Source organism: Rhinolophus sinicus, linkage group LG03 (assembly GCF_036562045.2).
Source record: "Rhinolophus sinicus isolate RSC01 linkage group LG03, ASM3656204v1, whole genome shotgun sequence".
Classification (NCBI taxonomy): domain Eukaryota; kingdom Metazoa; phylum Chordata; class Mammalia; order Chiroptera; family Rhinolophidae; genus Rhinolophus; species Rhinolophus sinicus.
The window spans coordinates 181,180,331-181,201,870 of record NC_133753.1 but is presented as its reverse complement, the minus strand read 5'-3'; the positions used below and the strand labels follow the sequence as shown (position 1 = coordinate 181,201,870).

Sequence of the window (21,540 nt, the reverse complement as noted above, 5' to 3'; positions counted from 1 at the left end):
TACGCTTAAATTTTGGGTGTGTAATTGTTTTTGATATTTATAAGAAATCTAAAAACTCAACTTTGTTTTTTTTATTTGCACAGATATTCAGAAATGTGTGTTTTAACTTTATAATATTTTATTTACCTTATCAAATTCTGTTATTAATAGTTTTATAAGATTTTTGTAAGAAAATGTGCCTTAAGTATCCATTATTAATACATTTTCAAACTGTGGTGTGATTTATTTGAAAATGTGAAAAATGTGTTGGAAAAATAGGAGATAGAAAGGTAGATCATTTGGGAACATAGACACATAGTGGTCAGTCTACAGTTCAATAATTCAATTACCTTTATTTCCTTTTTTTATTACCTTCTTGCTATGTTGAATTTTTTCTTCTTCCAAGTACCATTTCCCATACATATATCTTTGTACTTCTAATAATAAATTCTGAGATTCAATGGTTCTAGGCTAATCATATCCTTATTTTAAACTGGAATGTGTGACAATACCAGTTGACATTTCCTTTATTCTTTATCACTATTTAAATATTCTTCCTTTAAATAACTATTTATCCTTACTTATTTATTTGTGTGTGTGTGTGTGTGTGTGTGTGTGTATCAAATATTTGGGTAATTTGTTTTTAAACTGTCTCCATTTTATAGATCTTTTGTCTTTTAACCTCATACTTTATACTGTGATTCAGAAATTTAACTGAAAAAAGGTGTATTGCTACAGCATTTACAATTATATTGTCTCCTTTGTCTTCAGGCCTCTATTGTGGCTGCAATTTTTAGATTGTGTTTTTACTTCCTAAACAGTGTTTTTCTTAGTCTCATCAAAACCTATTTTTTATTCTTCCTACAACCTTTTCCTTTCAGCTTGTTCTTCCCATGTGATTAGTTATTGTTGTTTCATAGGAAGTCTATATTTTTATATGATTATGACAGAGAAAGATTTCCTGAAGTTTCTTCTAAATCAATGATTATTTTATTTGACACACATATACTGAGCTCTGACTATGTGCCAATGATGGTTCTAGGTCCTGGAGACAGACTTTTTGTCTTAACAAGACAAAAAAATATATATTCCTGCAATGGAGGGACTTAAATTCTGGAAGGGGAAGGGGAGACAATCAATAAATAATATTGAACATAAACATGTAAATAACGTAGTAGATTAAAATTTGATAAGTTCTGAAAAATAATCTAACAAATCAAGGAGTTTTCAGAGTGCATTAAGGCAGTTGGTGTGGAGTGGGCAAGTCCGGCCTCCATGAGAAATTAAATTGAAGGAGTAAGTCAAACCATTACGTGGGTAAAGTCATTTCCAAACAAAAGAAATATCCTGTGAAAAAGCCCTAAATCAGCACTAGTATAAAAACACATTTGCTCATCTTTGGCAAAATGTTACTTTCACATACATTTGCACCTTAATATTGTCAAAGTATCATTTTTTAGTCTAATACAGTCATTGTTCCAGTTATCACAAATGAGAGTAGAAATGCATTATCTCCTCTTTGGATGAACCTAATCTCATAATTCACCAGAAATTTTAAGTTATATCATGAACTGAGATTTATTAATGTAAAACTTCAAAGAACCAGTTAAAATAATTTAAAGTTGATTTTTTTTATCATCAATTTTGAATCACTCTGCATCCTTCCAATTTAGAAATTATCACTCAAATGACGGGGCATTTAAGCGTTTGATCTTCAGAAAACCTTTGCTAAGTCATTATGAGCTTTTAAAATCACTTTCCTTTGAAAAGAAAAGCATGTGTTCTTTTGTGTAATCCAATTTAAAGATTTTCATTCTGTGCAAAAGAGCTTGCTCATTTTTTTTCCCAAAATAAATATTTCTAGGTGCAAAGTCATTTTAATAGACGATTAGAATTTGAAAGAATTAGGCAGAAAATGAAAAACTTGCTACAGTATTTCATTTTCTGAAACAGCCATTGGATTCAATGGTATTCATGGAGACTGTCATACCCTGACAAAGATTATTGAAGCCAAAGTAAAGATGTGTAAGCATTTCCATAATCAGGCCATGACTACATGGGTGACTCCTGGAAATCAGGCAAATAATCCTCTATTCAAAAGGCTTTTTTCCATTCTATGTTTACAACATCATCCAGGGATTTGAAAGCTGTGTACAGCTTTGACCCAGTGAGATCCTACCAGGATCTGTAGCAAAAGCCTTCAAGGCTGGAGGCTCTTACTACAGACCCTGTTGACAACCAGGTTGGTTTTAAGAACATGGAGCATACCCCACTGTCCTTGAACAGATCCATGCGGCCTGTGAAAGATACCTTCATCTCTGTGTCCCAGAGGGACTTGTACACAGGGCACCCACTCAGGACCCCCAGTGTAACCAAATAGAGCATACAGGAAGACACCTTCCTGAGGAAGGCTTGATTTGTGTACTGTTATTGTTAATCAGTACTATATGGGTTAATTTTGTACCTTGGACTTGTCAGACTCATTTGTTTTATTAAAAATAAATCCTGAAGTAAAAAAAAAAAATTAAAGCTGTCTTGGATTATTAATTATTTCAATGAGTATATGGGCTGAGAGGGAAGAGGGTGAACTGTGGTTCTTCAAGGCGGAGAGAGTATCTTTTGCAGCCATGTGTGAAGAACAGTGAGAGAGGACCTCCAAACTTAGGGTATGGTTTGGCAATGGACAAAAAAGTATGAATTCCAGGAAAAAGCATCTCCATTAAGAATATTGAGATTGCTTCTTGTCTTTAAAATCTTCCATCTATGTTATCCCTGCTTCTCTGCATCAAGGAAAGCCTTTGCAAGTAGATTTTACTTAGTTTGAAGAGCTGTGGTCCCCTCGTTCTGATAAGCCATCACAGATATGCACTGAATCTTGGGAATGCAATGGCTGATAATCATGTCCTGTAGATGCCCCCAACTCTTACTATGTGAATTTGAAGTTTATATTTGTGTAAGGAGTTCAGTAAGACTTGACACCCTCTGTTGAGCTTGTTGATGAGTTTAATTTTGCAGAAGAATACAGGAACATTCATCCCATGGGCCCTCAAGTTCAGAGTCAGGTTGGAGGGAGACATGCTGGGCACCTGTAGCCCAGAATGACCCCAGGGCACCCTCTCTCTGTTCACGTACTTCCAGCAGTGGTTGTCTAGCACCACCAAGTTCAGGAGGAAAGAATACATGGCTTTGGGGTCCAGGCCAGACGTATTCACCTTCAGTACTAGAAACATTCTCCTGCTGTTCCTGGGGAGCATAATCTGGTTGGTGAGCTCTGTGAAGTACAGCCACTTGCAGGTAGAGTATCACAAGCTGTGAACATTAGTTTTTGTGCTTTCCAAGCAACACCAGGGTGTTGGGGAACCTGACCTACACAAAGTAGTTATTTTAGTTCTTTAACCTGCCTGCCAAACTCTTCTAGTAGCTTTTTGATATGGGCAGATGGCCACTTCAAAACAAATCAAAATATAAATTGGTCTCTGAACCTCTCTGAATGCAAATCTTTGAATACAAATACTACCTCAGATTGAATTTCAGGTCTGACTAATTGTTTTGATGTTCCTAGCCAGTTTGCATGAAACATATTTGATCAAATAGCTAACGCAGGCTTCACTTCTTATTAGTTTGTTGTGTAACGTCCCTGCTGGTCCTGTGTTAAATGCAATAAAAAAAATTAGAGAATAAAATATTAATCTGTGGCTCCTACCTAGCATCAATGGACAAAATACGTATTAACAAGAGACATTGATCTATTTCAGAGGGACATCAATCTATTTCAGAGGCTATGCATGCACAGTTTACTGCTGAAATGTGGCCCAGCTTTTACTACTAATAACTGTATGTTTGGGTTTTAAACTATGGTACAGACTTCAAACTATGACACATATTTCAAGCAACACCTGTCCTGTTTTATTTTCTTCTTACAATAGCCATCTAGGTAGGTGTGAGGTGATGTCTCATTGTGGTTTTGATTTGCATTTCCTCATAATTAGTGACATGGAGCATTTGTTTTAATATACCTGTTGGCCATTTGTATATCTTCTTTGGAAAAACGCCTTAGGTAATTTTTTAACTGAGTCATGAGGTTTTTTTTTTTGGGTTTTTTTTTTAAATTAAGTATAGGACTTTCTTGTATATTTTTGAGATTATGCCCTTATCAAATATATGGTTTACAAATACTTTCCCCAATTCATTGGTCACCTTTCACTCTGTTGATTGTTCCCTTACCTGTGCAGAAGCTTTACAGTTGGATGTAATCCCACTTGTTTATTTTTGGTTTTGTTGCCTGTGTTTTTTGTGTTATATCCAAAAACCATTGCCAAAAAAAAAGCAAAATAAAAATAACATGATTTTTTATTTTTTATTTTTTCTTCTAGATCTAGAAGCTTTACAGTTTCTGGTCTTCCAGTTAAGTCTTTAATCCATTTTGAGTTGATTTTTGTGTGTGGTGTGATATAAGATAATCAATTTCATTATTTTGCATGTGGATATCTAGTTTTCCTAACACCGTTTATTGAAGACTATCCTTTCCCCATTGTGCATTTTTGGCAACCTAGTCAAAGATCAGTTGACTGTATATATGTGAATTTATTTCTGGATTCTCTATTTTGTTCCATTGATTTATATGTCTGTCTTTTTTCCATTACCATACTGTTGTGATTACTTACCTTTGCACTATATTTTGAAATCAAGAAATGCAATAGCTCTTTGTTCTTCTAAAGATGGTTTAATTTCCTCATATTTGTGAAATTCCCAGTTTTGTTTATGCTATTGACTTCCAGTTTTGTTCCATTGTGGTAGGAGATAGGAGATATTTCCTGGTATGATTTCAATCTTCCTAAATTTGTTTTGTAACCTAACGTGATCTATCCTGGGGAAAAAAAAACATGCAATTAAAAAGAATGTATATTCTGCTGATGCTTGGTAGAATGCTCTCTCTCTCTCTCTCTCTCTCTCTCTCTCTATATATATATATATATATATATATATATATATATATACATAATATATAATATATAACAGATATGTGTGTATATATACACATATACAACATATATATATATATATATATATATATATATATATATATATATATATATGTATCTATTAGGCTAATTTAGTTTATAGTGCTATTCTAGTCCTCTTTTTCCTTATTAATCTTCTGTCTGCATGTCCTCTCTATTATTGGAAGTGGGATATTGAAGACACCTACTATTACTGCATTGCTATCTACTTTTCTTGTCAATTCTGTCAATGTTTCCCTTACATATTTAGATGCTCTGATGGTGGGTACATATATATTTATACTTGTTATATGTCCTTGATGGATTGACTATTTTATGATTATATAATGTCCTTTGTCTCTTGTGTTAGTTTTTAGTTCAAATTGGCAATAAATGTTCAGTACAATTATCATTAATACAATTTCATGAAACATATATTCTACTCTATCATTTTTGAAACCCTATAATTATAGTTATTCATCATTGAAAAATAAATTAAATTACTTATAAAAATTGAAATTGATACATAAATGGAAATGTATCACTCAATTTTCATTTTCCTGATAATGAAGGTATTTAAACAAAACTAATAAAAAATTTAATTCAAAATACAGTAATGAAATTGAATAAAACTTTTTAAATTATTGGATAAGTATAATTAAATAATAAAAAACATGATATAAATGCTTCATTATTATAAATGTTAAGTTTTCCTGATTCCTGAACTTACCAAAAAGTTTAAAAATACATTATACATATATTTGCATTATAAATCTATAGGTAAGACTTGTGAATATTGGTAGAACTGATTATCCTCTTGAATTATGAAATATATTCTTTCATTAAATTACTTAATTTTCATGATCCTTGTGGGATAACAAAGTTAGTTAACTATTTGAACATGTGTTATTGTTTTTGTATATATTTTATACAAAAATGTATTGTCATAACTTAATTTCTAAATTCAGAAAGGAAAGTATTTCAAGGTTTTTATTATCCTGATCATTTTGACCTTCTTTAAAAAAAAATCATCTGTTTTTAACAAAGATGTCCTTATCAGTAAACAGTAATCTCTGCTGACAAATGAAAACAAATAGTCAATGATTATTTTAAGTTATATTTGTTATTGGGAGAGAGAAATGGTAGAAACTAGTCGAACAGAGAAGGAAAATTATTTCCTTTAAATTGTAATGAATTTATTTGTAATGTGTGTGATATGGTGCCCAGTTGAGACAATAAGTAACATCCTAGGTAAATATTAAAAAAAAAAAAAAGCTGAATAATAATTGCAGACAATATAATTCTGGGTTTCTGGGATACTATCAGAGGGACCAACAACTCTCTATTGAAAATAAAGCTGTAGTGACTTATACTCTATTGCAAGAAGATCTAGGATATTTAAACAGAGAAATAAAACAATTGGATGATTTATTCCAGAAGCATACATTTTTAAATATCAATGATGACTTGTCTTCAAAGTAAAACCAGAAAGATTTTAAGATGCTGAACTTTAAAATTACAAATAAACATTATACTTTGCTAAATAGTTAAATCTTTCTACTGTTTATTCCCAATGCAAGACAATTCTTATTTTACTTGTAGCCATTTTAATGATATTATATTTTATAAAAAACAAAAATTTTCCTTTCTAAAATGTATAATTAATTAAATTAAGAGCACATTTGAGTTGTGAGTGTGGCTATTTAGACTATAAAGGCATAATCAGGACACAAGAATCCACTTGGTAAAAATTTAGTCTAATTGAAAGCCAATTATTTTATTTGCTTGTAATTCACATGATATATGCTTGTAAACAGAAGCAGCTGCTAGCCAAGTAACTAGGAAGAAACAAAGAGCCTTGGGTGAGTGATATTTCAAACTTAGCAATATAAAGCAAGGAAAATAACAGATTTCACATATAAAAACTGCTTGAAAAAATGTTCATATGCATTATTGCAGTCTGGTAAATTGCTTCCATCCTAATTTTTTCATATTAATTCAAAAGTAAGCATCCTTATATCATAAATCACTATCACTTAAAATCAAACAGCTTCATACTTTTAAAGTATTTATGTCTATCAAGTAATACATGCACATTAGAAATTCACGTTAAAGGATATCTTATAATGAAAATTGACAGCCTCATACCACTTCTTCATTTCTAGATCTACTCTGCACAGGCCTTTTTTAAAATTGTTTATATTTGGGTTATTCTCTTTTCAAAATTACATACATATATATATTTTTTTCTGAATTTATTAATATCAGAAAGCATTTACTATCACCCCAATATCAAATAGAAATAGTTACCTTGCTCAAGTCCATCTCTGTATTTGACAACAGTTCTACTGTTTTGGGTTTTCTATCAATTATCATTAATATAAACAATGTAATTAAACCTCAGTTCATTTTTCTATATTTTTATTCAGTTTCCATACTTTAATGCAATATTAATGCCCTTCCTTCTCAACCAAATTTTCCCCACAATCTGCTTTGTATTAGTTACACTTTTACATTTTCACAGCTCTTAAAATTTCATACCATGCTTTAAGCATAACATCTTTTCTTGGCCTGAAAATTGATTCTCAAAATTTAAAGTCAGTAAACAGTATTTGCATTATTATGGTTGTGAGCATATTAAGTAATGAAATACCACTTAGCTTTCCATCTCTAGGAGTTCAAAGTCACAATCTGAATAGCACTTTAAGGGAAAATGTTAGGCTGAAAGGATTTCCTCAGTTGGTAAATAATAATTTTAAGTCATGTTTGGAAACTAATTTTTTATCTTATTTCTGTCATTTTTGGAGTTTATATTGACCTTTTTAAAAAATTCATGTACTGCTAATACCTTTTTTTTTTTTTAAGACCTGTAATGGTCTGCACTAGAATTACATTACCTGCTCTGTTGAGTTTTCACTCTTTTTTCTCTTATTATAACTTTTATTTGCTTAATTTGCATATTAGGGCTTTTTTCTTCTCTTAATCTTACAATGAAAGATCGTCCTAAACTATGAAATGAACATGTAACACACACACAGACACACAGACACACACACACACACACACACACACACACACATTTATTTATTTATTTAGAAATTCAATAATATGTATTCCTTCAGCTGATTTGTAAGGTCTGTCTTGGAGTTAGGTCTGTAATCACGTGGAGTATTGCAGGATGAGAGGGTGCACAGAGTAATCTTTTCTTTTGACCTAGTCGTAGGAGTCTGCCTAGCTAGTGACAACACAAGTACCAAACTGATAAAGGTTTTACTCTATGATATCAACAGGGAGACTACTATTACTATTTAGGATTTAAATATAATTATTTAATTTTAAATAAAATGTTCATTTTGAAGTAACTGTAGATTCACTAGCCATGGTAAAAAATGATAGAGAGGGATCTCATGTACTCATTACTCAATTTATTTCAATGATTACACCTTAAAAAGTATACTACAATATCACAACAAGGCTATTGGCATTGTTACTGTCAAAACAGAAAATTCCATCACCCCAAGAATCCTTTGTGTTGTCTTTTTATACACAAAAGTACCTCTTCACTAACCCTTGACAAACACAAATCTGTTCTCCATTTCTGTAGTAACACAACAGCCTAGCCAACTGTCCCCCCGTGTCTTTCCTTAAGGAAAGAAGAGTCTGTGAGACTGCCTTTCTGGGACTTTGTTCCATCCTTATGTTTACACTTTATGTCTCTCTGTCTGGTCCCCAAAAGAAGGTTTGCAGCCAAAGACGGGTAAGATATTTCATGGGAGTTACAACCTAAGCCAGGCAGAACCGAGTGGGGACCCCCAATGAGCTGCCTTAGAAAAATATGGGAAGGGCCTTGCCTCCCCTTCCCCCTGCCTGGGAAAAGCTGTTGCCGGCTCTGGCTTTTCCCTGGCACCTGTTTGTGAGAGAAGTTACAAAAACAATAAAGATCAGTTCTCTCCACTTAGCTCAACAGAACTGTTACAAAATGAGAGACTTGACCCTGTGAAGGTACATACCTTAATTAAGACATTGTGGGACCTTGTGCTTCAGCTGTTGACTGACAAAGGGTGATTGAGATAAATATTTTTCTGTTATGATGTGTGAGTTTCAGAGACCGTGTAAGAAAACTTAACCCAAACCGCCCCTTCTCGCACCCTCACTGCCCGTGTTGCGCTGGACACGACACATTTCTATAATTTTGTCATTTCAAGAATGTTATGTAAATGGAATCCTATAGTATAGGACTTACATACTAGGGTTTTTTCACTTAGTTTTGTCACTTAGGTTTTTTTCCCTTAGCATAATTCTCTGGAGATTCATCCAAGTTGTTGTGTTTATCAATAGTCCTTTCCTACTTATTGCTGAGTAATATTCCATGAATTTACCACTCACCCATTGAAGAACACCTGGGTCATTTTGAGTGACAAATAAAACTGCTATAAACATTTGTATATGGGTTTTGTGTGAAAATAAATTTTAATTTCTTTGGGATAAATGCTCAGGAGTGCAACTGCTGGATGATATCATAATTGCATGTTTTTTTGTTTGTTTGTTTTTTCTTAAGGGACTGCCAAACTAATTTGCATAGTGGCTGTACCGATTTAAATTCCCACCAGCAATGTATAAGAGATTCAGTTTCTCTACATCTTTGCCAGCATCTGGTGTTGTCACTATAGTGACATTATTTTCCTCATCATTCTATGTGTATAACTGTATCTCATTGTAGTTTTAATTAGCATTTCCTTAATGGCTCATGTTGCTGAACAACTTTTCATGTGCTTATTTGCCATCTGTGTATTCTCTTAGGTAAAATTTATTTTTGTGTATTTTTGTCTAATTTCTAATTGTGCTGCTTGTTTATTTAGTTATTATTGTTGAATTTTGAGAGTTTTTATATATTGCACATACTTGTCCTTTTTACATTTGTGGTTTACAGATGTTTCTCCCACTCTGCAGCTTGCCTTATGGTATTCACAACATGTCTTTCACAGAGCAAAATATTTTTAAATTCTATGGAGGCCTATTTATCAATTTTCCTTTTATGAATTGTGCTTTGGGTGTTAAAGTCTAAAAACATTAAAAATTCCAAAGACTTTCAAAGTTTTTGGCTAAAAGGTTTATATTTTACATTTTATATTTAACTCTATAATCAATTTTCAGTCAATTTTTGTATAAGACTTGTAGCTTAGGTAAAGGGTCGATTTTCTTGCCTATCACACTACTCTAGTTCCATTGGTTGAAAAAAGGCTATCTTTCCTCCACTGAACTGCTTTTTTTTTTTTTTTTTTCCACTTTTCTCAAAAATCATTTGGGCATATTTGTAGGTCTGTTTCTGAATTCTCTGTTCTCTTCCATTGACCCTCGTGCTTATTCCACTAATACCACGTAGTCTTGATTACTATAGAGAGTATAAGTCTTAAAATTCAGTAGACTGATTCTTCCCACTCTATTCTTCATTGTCAAAATTATTTTTAGATCTTCTAGTTCCTTTGCTGTTTTCCATATGTATTTTAAAATAATCCTGTTTATATAAAAATTCTTGCTGGTGTCTTGATGGAAAGTGCGTTAAACTTACATATAAATTGGGACAGAATTGGCATTCTTATTGTTTTGATCTGAATTGTTCTCCTGATATACACTGGGGCATATTGAATTTTTAACTCCAGGTTTAACAATCTGAGAGTGTGGCTATATTTAAAGATAGGGTGATTAAAGAGGTATTTAAGTTAAAATGAGGTCATTAGGGTAGGATCTAATCCAATATGAGTGGCAATTAGGACAGACAGATGCAGGGGAAGACCACCTGAGGGCACAGAGAGAAGATGGCCATCAATAAGCCAAGGAGAGAGGCCTTAGGGAAAAATACAGCTCTGCTGATATGATACCCTGATCTTGAACTTAGCTTTCAGATTGTGAGAAAATGTATTTCTGTTATTTATGCTACCCAGTCCACCATACTTTGTTATGACAGCTATAGCACTCTAATGCACTAACAATGTTGAATCTTTCAATATACAACACACTGAATGTCTACCCATTCGTTTAGATCTTCTTTGATTTGTTTCATCAGTATTTTATAATTTTCTAATCCAAGTATTGTATTTGGTTATTTTTCCTGCATTTCGTTTCTTTAGTGATTGTAAATGACATTAAATTTTTAATTTTAGTGTCCATTTGTTATTTCCAGGAACATAGAAATGCAATTAATATTTTATGCATATCTCGTATTCTGTAACTTTGCTGAACTTATTAATTCTAGGAGAGTATTTTCTGAGGGGTGTGTATGTAAACTACTAGACCTTTCTCTGTATATAATCATATCATCTGCAAATAAAGACGATTATTTCTTCCTTTCCCATGTATCTATTCTTTAATTACTGTTTTCAACTTAATTGCACTTGCTGGAACTTCCCATATTATGTTAAATGAGAGTGGTGAGAATACATCCTTGCCTTGTTCCTGATCTTAAATGGGAAATAATTTGATCTTTCACCATTAAGTATATTAACTGCAGGATTCTTGTTTTTGATTTTGATAGATGTTCTTTATAAAAAAAAAAAAAGTTCCTATCTATTCCCATTTTTCTAAGGTTTTTTGTTTTGGGTTTTTTTGTTGTTTGTTTGTTTTTATTCTGAATGGATTGTGAAGTTTTTCTGTATTGAATTAAACTACCATGAAACATGCAGTTGTTCTTCTTTAGGATATTAATTGGGTGGATTACACTAATATTTTCAAAATATTGAATTGGCCTTGCATGACAAGAATAAATATCAATTAGTAACTGTGTATAAATATTTTTATATATTGATCTACTCATTAATATTTTGGTAAGAATTTCTGCATTTATTTCACAATGTATATTTATCTGTAGTTTTCTTGTTGTGCATTGTATTTTTCTTGTTTTGATATTACTGTGATAGTACCTTCATAAAATGAAATGGAAAGTGTTTCTTCTCTTCTGTTTTCTGAAGAGATTTTGAAGAAATCATCTTAGTTCTTTTTCTAAATATTTGGCAGAATTCTGAAATGAAACCACAAAAAATTGAAGACTTGCTTTTATTATTGTTATTATTAAAAATTCAATTTCTTTGTTAAAGAACTACACAAGTGATCTATTTCATAGTGGGTGTGTTAAGTAATTGGTCCCTCTTGTTTAATATGTTACATTTAGGTTTGAAGAGTTGTTTATAGTATATACGTAGTATATTTTGAAGTCTTCAGATTCTATAACAATATTCCCTCTTATTTTGATATCCATAAATTATCCTTTTGTCAGATATGCTAAAGGTCTAACAATTTTATTAATCTTTTCAAAGAACCAGCTCTTTGTTACATTAATTTTCTCTATTACTTTTCTATTTTAAGCTTCACTGATTACTATTCTTATCTTACTTTACCTTACCTTATCATCTTTTATTCTGTTGTCTTCAGGTTTGCTTTGTAGGTCTGTTTCCTCTATTCTAAAGAATGCCATTGCTGTATTAATTTTTCTGTTGTAATGGTTTTAAAAGTGTTCTACAAGATTTGATATGTTGTATTTCATTTCCATGCAGTTGAATAAAGTGGCCTTTTTTGTTTGTTTGTTTTTGTTTTTGAGACTTCCTTGTTGGCCCATGTATTATTTAGAAGTGTTATGTTTGGTTTCCAAGTGTTCGAAGATAGCCCTGTTGTCCTTCTGTTATTGATTCCTAGTTTTATTTCATTGCAGCTATAGAACTTGCTGTGCATGATTTCAACTCAAATTTTTTGAGCTATGCTTTATGGCCAAAGATGTGATCTGTCTTGGTGTATGTGCCATGGGTGCTTAAAAAAGAGCATTCATTCTGCTTTCACTGGGTGGAGTAGTCTGTAAATGTCAATATTAACCTCGTGGTTTTGATGTTTTTTCAGTTCCTCTTTATTCTTGAAGATTATATGTCTAGTTTTATTATCAATTATTGAAAGAATGGTGCTGAAATCACCAGCTATTATTTCTGGATCTGTTTATATTTCCTGTCAGTTTTTGCATCACAGATTTTGCTGAGAAGATTTTCTCATCATTCCTGAAGGATATTTTCACTGGATATAAGATTCTGCATTGACAGTTCTTTTATTTCAGCTTAAAAAAAAAAAAGTGTCACTTTCTTCTTGACTCAATTGTTGTTATGAAAAAAATGGCCGTCATTTCTATTGTTTTTCTGTTTTCCCTTTTTAGATAAGTTGCCATTTTCTTTTTTCCTTTTCACTTCTGTCAGGATTTTTTTTCCCCCCAGAAGATTCAGTATGATGTGTCTCAGTGTGAATTTCTTTTGATTTAAACTTTATGGGATTAGCTCAGTTTCTTAAATATGTATGTTTATGTATTTTACCAAATTCATGGTGTTTCAGCCATTATTTCTTCAAGTACCTTTTCAGCATGCTCTTGTTTTTTCTCTTCTTCAATGGAAGGATTTGGGCCTCTGTTCTATAGTGGTTTCCTGGAGTGGAGCATTTATTGTCTAAAAATTTTCTATCTTGCTAAGCTGCTCTTTCATGGTTTGTTGGCTCAAGAGAGCAGGCTTTTGGCAGGGCTTTCCCTGTCTGGGCCAGTTGGCATTTCCAGGTTTCTAGGTTCTTTGGTGCCAATTCTGAGATATAGTATACAAAAATGAAACCCAAGGAACTCATCACTATATTGTTCTTTGGCATTGAATTCTTTAAATGATATGGCTTCTTCTCTTCATCTTTTGGTCTTTTTGTATTTGTTTTATATATAATACCCACAGCTTTTAGTTGTATTTAGTGAGAGGAATAGGTGGCAGTACACTGACACCATCTTCCTAGAAGCCCAAATTTTAAATATAAATTAATTTAAATCAACTAAAATTAAAATTTAATTTGTATAAAATTAAAAAGTTAAACCCATAGCCACATTAGCTATACTTAAAGTAACCACGTGGACCAGTGGTTTCCATATTAGACAGAGCAGGTAACAGAACACTTATATCATCTCTAAAATATCTACTTGACAAGGCTGCTTTTAAGGGTGAGCATTCTCATGCTTTGCTTTGGGAAAAATGTCTGATGCTTTCATTCTTAGTGCATCAATAGGTTTGTGGGAAGTGTACTAGTTAGATGATGAACACAGTTGTCTCATAAAAAAAAAAAAAGTCTGTAATTTTTTTTTGGTTTTCTTTTGCTTTTGTTTTCATACTTCTTCAATTTCCTCTGTTCCTCCTGAGCAGAGAGTCTCACTGGGGTAACAGCAGGAAGATGGGCTTCAACTGACTCTACCCTTGAGGATTAGGCTATCACTTCTCCTCTTTCTCTATCAATCACTATCACAAAATTGACAACTTTGTGATGCTTTATTCTATTTTATAATTCTATGCTTTTATCTAAAAGTGCTTTTTAAAAACACAGAAAAAAGGCATGTTTCCAATATGACTTATGCTTTCTTTAGTGAGAAACACCAAGATTTTATTTCTGTTCTAGAAACTAGGCAGCAGATTCACCTTTTTTTCACCCCCCCATATGAATGTACATCATACATATTATTTTGCTTATTTAAGAAAAATATCAATATTTTTATTCCATTAAACAGGAAAAAAACAACTTAAAATCTACAAAATAGGAATCCATTATTAAATAAATGCATTGTGTGTATTACTTCTTTACATTTTTTCTTTTATTTGTTGTAACACATTACTTTAATAGAGCTAAAATGAGATTGATGATTTGACACAATCTATGTACTCAGTAAAATTTTAGTTATCTGATATTTTATAGTTTACATAATGTGGCATACATTAAAAATTCCACTTATGAGAACAAGAAAAGGATAAAAAATGAAAACCATTCAACATTAGACTGAAAAATAGGATTATAATGCAATGAAATTATCAGAGATGTGAAGTATAACTTTAAATGTAGGAAAAGAAATGTGTTTGCTGTAACAATGATTTCCATGGATGTAATATGTAAATGCTACATTTAATTTTGGAATCATAATTAGTTACTAACAACGTCATAAATATATTTTCCAGTTTCTTTCACATTGTTCTTGATTTGTTTATTCTTCATGCCTTTCTTCTTTTCTATATCGATGACATTATACTATTGTGATTATTGTCTCTGAGTTGAAATCACACAGCTCTTATATTTGTTAGGAGTTTTAGAATATTTTCAAAAGTTAGTAGTTATCAACCAAAATAGCTACAATTATGTATACCTAATATGACACATTCAGGACCTAATCACAGTTAATCTCATATATGGAGGATTCATTCCTTCGTTTAATATATAGGTATTGAGTGTTGTCTATTTTTGGATTCTATATTTAGGATAGTAGCTATCTATCATATAGGCATTCCCTAAGAAGTGATTTGTTTTGGAAATATTTATTTCTTCAGTGACTAGCTAACTCACCCCAATAATTCAACAATAAAGGAATACATGTTGTCCTCTCACTTCTTTGTTTAAGGAGCAGTCTGGATTTCTCTTGTGCTATCAGATAGAATATATTCATTATCCAGGCCAGTGTGTCTCAAAGTGTGGTTGTAGGCATACTACGTCTCTTGGACTGTGAGTTTTTCAAGAAATGAATGTCATTTTCAAGAAATGAATAGTGTTTTACAGTGAAATCAAGCACGAATTGATAGACTCTCATTTTTATAAATATTAAGATTTTTTTTTTTTGCTAGGAATGTACTAATTGTGTTCATTTCAGTGGTAGAAGTTTTGAGAATATTGACATAAATTTTTGACTACTTCACAAATTTCCTCCTACTTTTCAGAAGGATATATATCTTCATGTCACGACACTGATATATTGAGTTTATTATATTAATGTTTTTGTTGTTATTTTATAAATTACTCTTGCTTATCTCACTGATTATTACTATTTGAGTAGTCTATATAGTATATAATTATGAAATATTGTATTTGGACTGTAATTTTTCTGTAAGTCTTTAAAAAGAATACATGTGACTCATTCAAAGATCATTTAATGAATAATAATTCAAATAAATCTCTATATTATTGTTCAACATAAATAATCAATATCTTTAAAGTTAATACAGAAGAATAGATCACACCTCCCAAAACACAATTTTATTTTAAAATTTTATTATTACCGTGTCACTATTTTTCCCTGGCAATTATGAATGGGTAGGATAAATGATCTCTGCATATGCTTACATTGGTGAACACTATTAAAGTTTGTGAGCCGTTGGACTAGATAATCAGATGTTTATTAGGGTCTATAGAAAGAGAACTTTACCATTCTCCCTTAGTATGGTATCTTAATTTATGATAAGCCAACTTAATTTATAAAAAGTAGTTTTTCCAAGTTATCATACTTTGTATGATATTAGGTCAGACAACGTTGATATTTGTATGATTTATTTTGTTGTATAACTATAGCAATATAAATAAATATCTCAAAAAGCCTACTATTTTGCTTCAAAAATTGTGATTGTCAGGAACAAGATCTGATCTGTGATTTCTGTCATTTAAGATGTGGAGGTAGGAACCTATAAAAAGCATATTTTTAATTTTAATGCTTGGAGCTTAGTCTCTCAAATCATATGATCATGTTTCTTATGGAGCTTCCAATAAGAACATTTGTAATTACAGTAAGGAGTAGTGGTAAAGTACAGAGACTTGGTACCAATATTACATACAAAACTGAACTTCTGTGTTTAATAGATATGTGTTTAACCTCATAGAGTGGAAGTTTCTGTGTCTGTAAAAAGGGAATCATGACGGCAACTATTAATAGTATTGGGGAAATCAAATGAAATAATATAACACATCATGCAAAAATATGTTTGTTAGATAGATGTGGGCTGAGGGTAAACAGGTTTCCATTTCCATCATTGTGTCCTTAAAAGAGAGTGTGGACTAGATTTTGACGGGTTTGACGGGATAACCAGAATACAAATTGTCTATAAATAGTTCACAGGAAAGACACTGATGCTGTTTCAAGTTCTTTCTGAATGGTGTTGGATGACTTGAGTCTGCAAAAGCTGTAAGCATAGAAAGAATTGAGCTTCGCTCATTGAAAAGACTCCTTACATGGGGACAAAGTCAAAGTTAGGGACTCTGGAAAACAAAGGAAATACTAAATACTTCTGCCACTTCTGCTCTGATCATTTTGGCCAATATACTTACATTTCTGTGACTTTCATAATAAAATCTTAACATATTTGGGCATGAGTGCGGGTAGGTAGAAATGGGTGTTTACTTTGTTCAGTCAGAAAAAAATGTTCCTTAATTCACATGACCTAATTAGCTGATTTCAGCTCCATTCTTCCTTTTTTCTTACTTTATCCCCATCTACGTCGCTTCCTCCCCCAGGAGATTCAAAACTTGTTATTCATAAGTATAATAAGTTTATACTTAACCTTTATATATTCAAACATTTTCTTTATAATCAAAAGATAATTTAGCTGATTATTACATTCTTGCATCACATTGTCTTCCTCTCGAGTGTATTTTAGATATGATCAATGTCTTTGTGCATTGAATATTTCTGTGAAGAGTCATATCCAACTTCATATTTCACACTAGTAGGAAACATAATTTTTCTCCGCTGCTAATTCTAAGATTTTTTCTTTGTATTCGAACTGTAACATCTTTACCAGAATATGGTTTGATTTGAATGCTAAATATGAATGCTGGGTATCATTATTTCTTGAAAATCTATGAGCCCCTTCAGTTTATATACTATTTGTCTTAATTTCAAAAAAGTTTTTAAAAATCATACTTTTGATTCTTTCCACATTTTAAATATTTCATTTGCTTAGTTTTCAAAAATACCAACAATGCCTATTAGGTATAGCTTATTTTTTAAGTCTATCATTCTTTCTAAGATCAATTACATTCCTTTTTCTTTCTCCTTTTCCTTCTCCCTTTTTCTCTTTCACTGTGATAATCACCCTCATAACTACTTATGAACGCCTAACTTTTTCCACCTATAATGGGCATTTATTTTATGCATTGGCTCTTCAGTTTTCATGTTCTGATATTTTCCAACTCACTTCCATATTCATTGGACATCATATAAAGTCTTCTTGGACTACCTGTTTCTCATTGTTCATTTCACTAATTATTTATAAAGATGATGTTATCTATAAATTCTATAAAAATATGGAGAAACATTTTCTTCATTTTTCCTTTTATTGTAGGTGTGTGTGTGTGACCACACTTTCATCAGAAATATCAATTTACTAATTTAAGGAAAAAGTTATGCATATATTAAGGGTTCCAGACCCAATTCCTATCTTTGTGGGGGAAGGGGTTTCTTATACATTCAAAAAAAAACAATTCTCCAACACCAGCTTGGTGTCCTGTAATTTATCTCATTTCTGACACTACCCACCTGGAGACAGTATCAGATTCCACAGGTAAAGGGTTCAGTCCTGTAAGACAGCTCCCCCAGCTTCAGACCCCAGTTGCAAGCCTAAGTTATTACCTGTACTTCTGACAAACTAGCTATAGATTGGAAGTTCCAGTGACACCCTGCAACTCAGGATGCCAATCAGAAGTCTGGGCTGTTACATGTACTTCTGATCAGGTGGCTATAAATCAGAGGTTCCCACAATCTCCTCCTTGGTTTGATTAATTTGCTGGAGAGGCTCACAGGACTCAGAGGAACATTTTACTTAGTAGATAACTGGTTTATTATAAAAGAATATAACTTGGGGACAGATGGAAGAGATGCATAGGGCAAGGTAGGCGAAAATGTGTCAAGTTTCTATGCCCTTTACAGGTATGACCCTCTTTCCAAATCTCTAAGTGTTCACCAACCCAGAAGCTCTCTGATGCCTTTCTTTTTGTGTGTTTTTTATGGAGGCTTCATAACATAGGCAAGACTGATAAAGTCAGTGGTCATTAAGGATTGATTAAACCTCCAACCCCTCTCCCTCCCTGGAGGACAAAGTTGGGAGTGAAAGTTCTTGTTGTCTAATCATGTGCTTGACTCCACTGCAACTATACCCATTTTTTGAAAAAAAACCTTACATTTATTTTTTATTATTATTATTTTTTAAATTAGTTTGAGGTGTACAAAACAATGTAATAGATATTTCACCCCTCCCCCAATGTATTGCCCCTCTGACATTGCACATACCTATTACAATTCCATTGACTCTAGTCCCATGTTGTACTCCATATCCCGTATATATATAATTATAGTTGACATACAACATTATTCAGCTTCTTACCCCCCATTTGTAAGTGGTTCCCAAAAGGCACCTCATTAACATACCAAAAGACACCTTTATCACTCTTAAAATTTAGAATCTTTCATGGGTTTGGGGAGCTGTGAGCCAGGAATTGCGGGTGAAGACCAAATGTACATTTCCTTTTTTTTTTTTTTTTTTTTAAGTTTATTGGGGTGACAATTGTTAGTAGTTACATACATTTCAGGTATATAATTCTGTATCACATCATCTATTAATCACATTGTGTGTTCACCACCCAGAGACAGTTCTCCTTCCATCACCATATATTTGATCCCCCTTACCCTCATCTACCACCCCCTCCCCCTTTACCCTCTGGTAACCACTAAACTATTATCTCTGTCTATGAGTTTTTGTTTCTCATTTGTTTGTCTTGTTCTTTTGTTGTTTTCAGTTTATATACTACATATCAGTGAAATCATATGGTTCTCTACTTTTTCTGTCTGACTTATTTCACTTAGCATTATAATCTCAAGATCCATCCATGTTGTCACAAATGCCCCTATTTCATCTTTTCTTATTGCTAAATAGTATTCTATTGTGTATATATATGACAACTTCTTTATCCATTCATCTATGGAAGGACATTTTGGTTGTTTCCATGTCTTGGCCACTGTAAATAAAGCTTCAATAAACATTGGAGCACACTTGTCTTTATAGATAAATGTTTTCAGACTTTTTGGGTAGATACCCAGGAGAGGGATTGCTTGGTCATATGGTAATTCTATTTGTAACTTTTTGAGGGACCTCCACACTACTTTCCATAGCGGCTGCACCAATCTGCATTCCCACCAACAGAGTATGAGGGTTCCTTTTTCTCCATAGCCTCTCCAACATGTGTTACTATTTGTCTTGTTGATGATTGCCATTCTAACTGGGGTGAGGTGATATTTCATTGTGGTTTTTATTTGCATTTCTCTGATGATTTGTGATGCTGAGCATTTTTTCCATATGTCTGTTTGCCATTTGTATGTCCTCTTTGGAGAAATGCCTCTTCAGGTCCTCTGCCCATTTTTCAATTGTGTTGTGTTTTTTTTTGTTGCTGTTGAGCTGTATGAGTTCCTTGTATATTTTGGATATTAGCCCCTTGTTAGAGGTGCTATTTGCAAAAATCTCCCATTCAGTTGGTTGCCTCTTTATTTTGTCAATGGTTTCTTTTGCTATGCAGAAGCTTTTAATTTTGATATAGTGCCATTCATTTTTTTTTTTTAGCTTTTAATTCCTTTGCCTTTGGAGTCAAATTCATAAAATGCTCTTTGAACACAAGGTCCATAAGTTTACTACCTATGTTTTCTTCTATGCAGTTTATTGTTTCAGTTCTTATGCTTAAGTCTTTGATTTATTTTGAATTAATTTTGGTACATGGTGACAGATAGAAGTCCAGTTTCATTCTTTTGCATGGGGCTTTCCAATTCTGCCAGCACCATTTATTAAAGAGGCTGTCTTTCCTTCATGGTATGTTTTTTGCTTCTTTATCGAAAATTAGCTGTCCATATTTATGTGGTTTTATTTCTGGTTTTTCAGTTCTATTCCATTGGTATGTATGTCTGTTTTTCTGCCAAAACCATGCTGTTTTAATTATTGTTGCCCTGTAGCAAAGGCTAAAGTCAGGGAGTGTGATACCTGCATCATTGTTCTTTTTTCTTAGAATTGCTTTGGCTATTTAGGGTCTTTTGTGGTTTCATACAAATCTGATAATTTTTTGTTCTATTTTTTTAGAAAAATGCCATTGGAATTTTGACAGGGATTGCATCAAATCTGTATATTGCTTTGGGTAATACGGCCATTTTAACTATGTTGATTCTTCCAATCCATGAGAACTGAATGTCTTTCCATTTCTTTGTGTCTTCTTCAATTTCTTTCAAAAATGTCTTATAGTTTTCAGCGTATTGGTCTTTCACATCCTTAGTTAAGTTTATTCCTAGGTATTTTATTCTTTTTGTTGCAATTGCAAAAGTAGTTTTTTGTTGTTGTTGTTGTTTGTTTTTGTTTGTTTCTTTTTCTGAGATTTCATTGTTAGAATATAGGAATGTAATGGACATCTGTACGTTGATTTGTAGCCAGCAACTCTAATGCATTTGTTTATTGTTTCTAACAGCTTTTTGGTGGAGTGTTTAGGGTTTTCTAGATATAGCATCATGTCATCTGCAAAGAGTAACAATTTAACTTCAATTTGGATGCCTTTTATTTCTTTGTCTTGCCTGATTTCTCTGGCAGGACTTCCAACACTATGTTGAAAAGCAGAGGTAACAGGGGACAGCCCTGCCATATTCCTGAATGTAGCTATGAGGACAGAGCCCCAGAAAGCAGTTTCCAAGCTCTCGGCCTCATATAGAAAGGTGTTGGCTCAGGTACTAAGTGGC

General features: G+C 32.5%; 1 pseudogene; it reads right to left on the bottom strand.

Annotated features, from left to right (window-relative positions):
• Positions 1 to 2,531: 2,531 nt before the first annotated feature.
• LOC109437936 (T-box transcription factor T) overlaps positions 2,532 to 21,540 on the bottom strand; it is a 33,149-nt pseudogene continuing 14,140 nt past the window's right edge.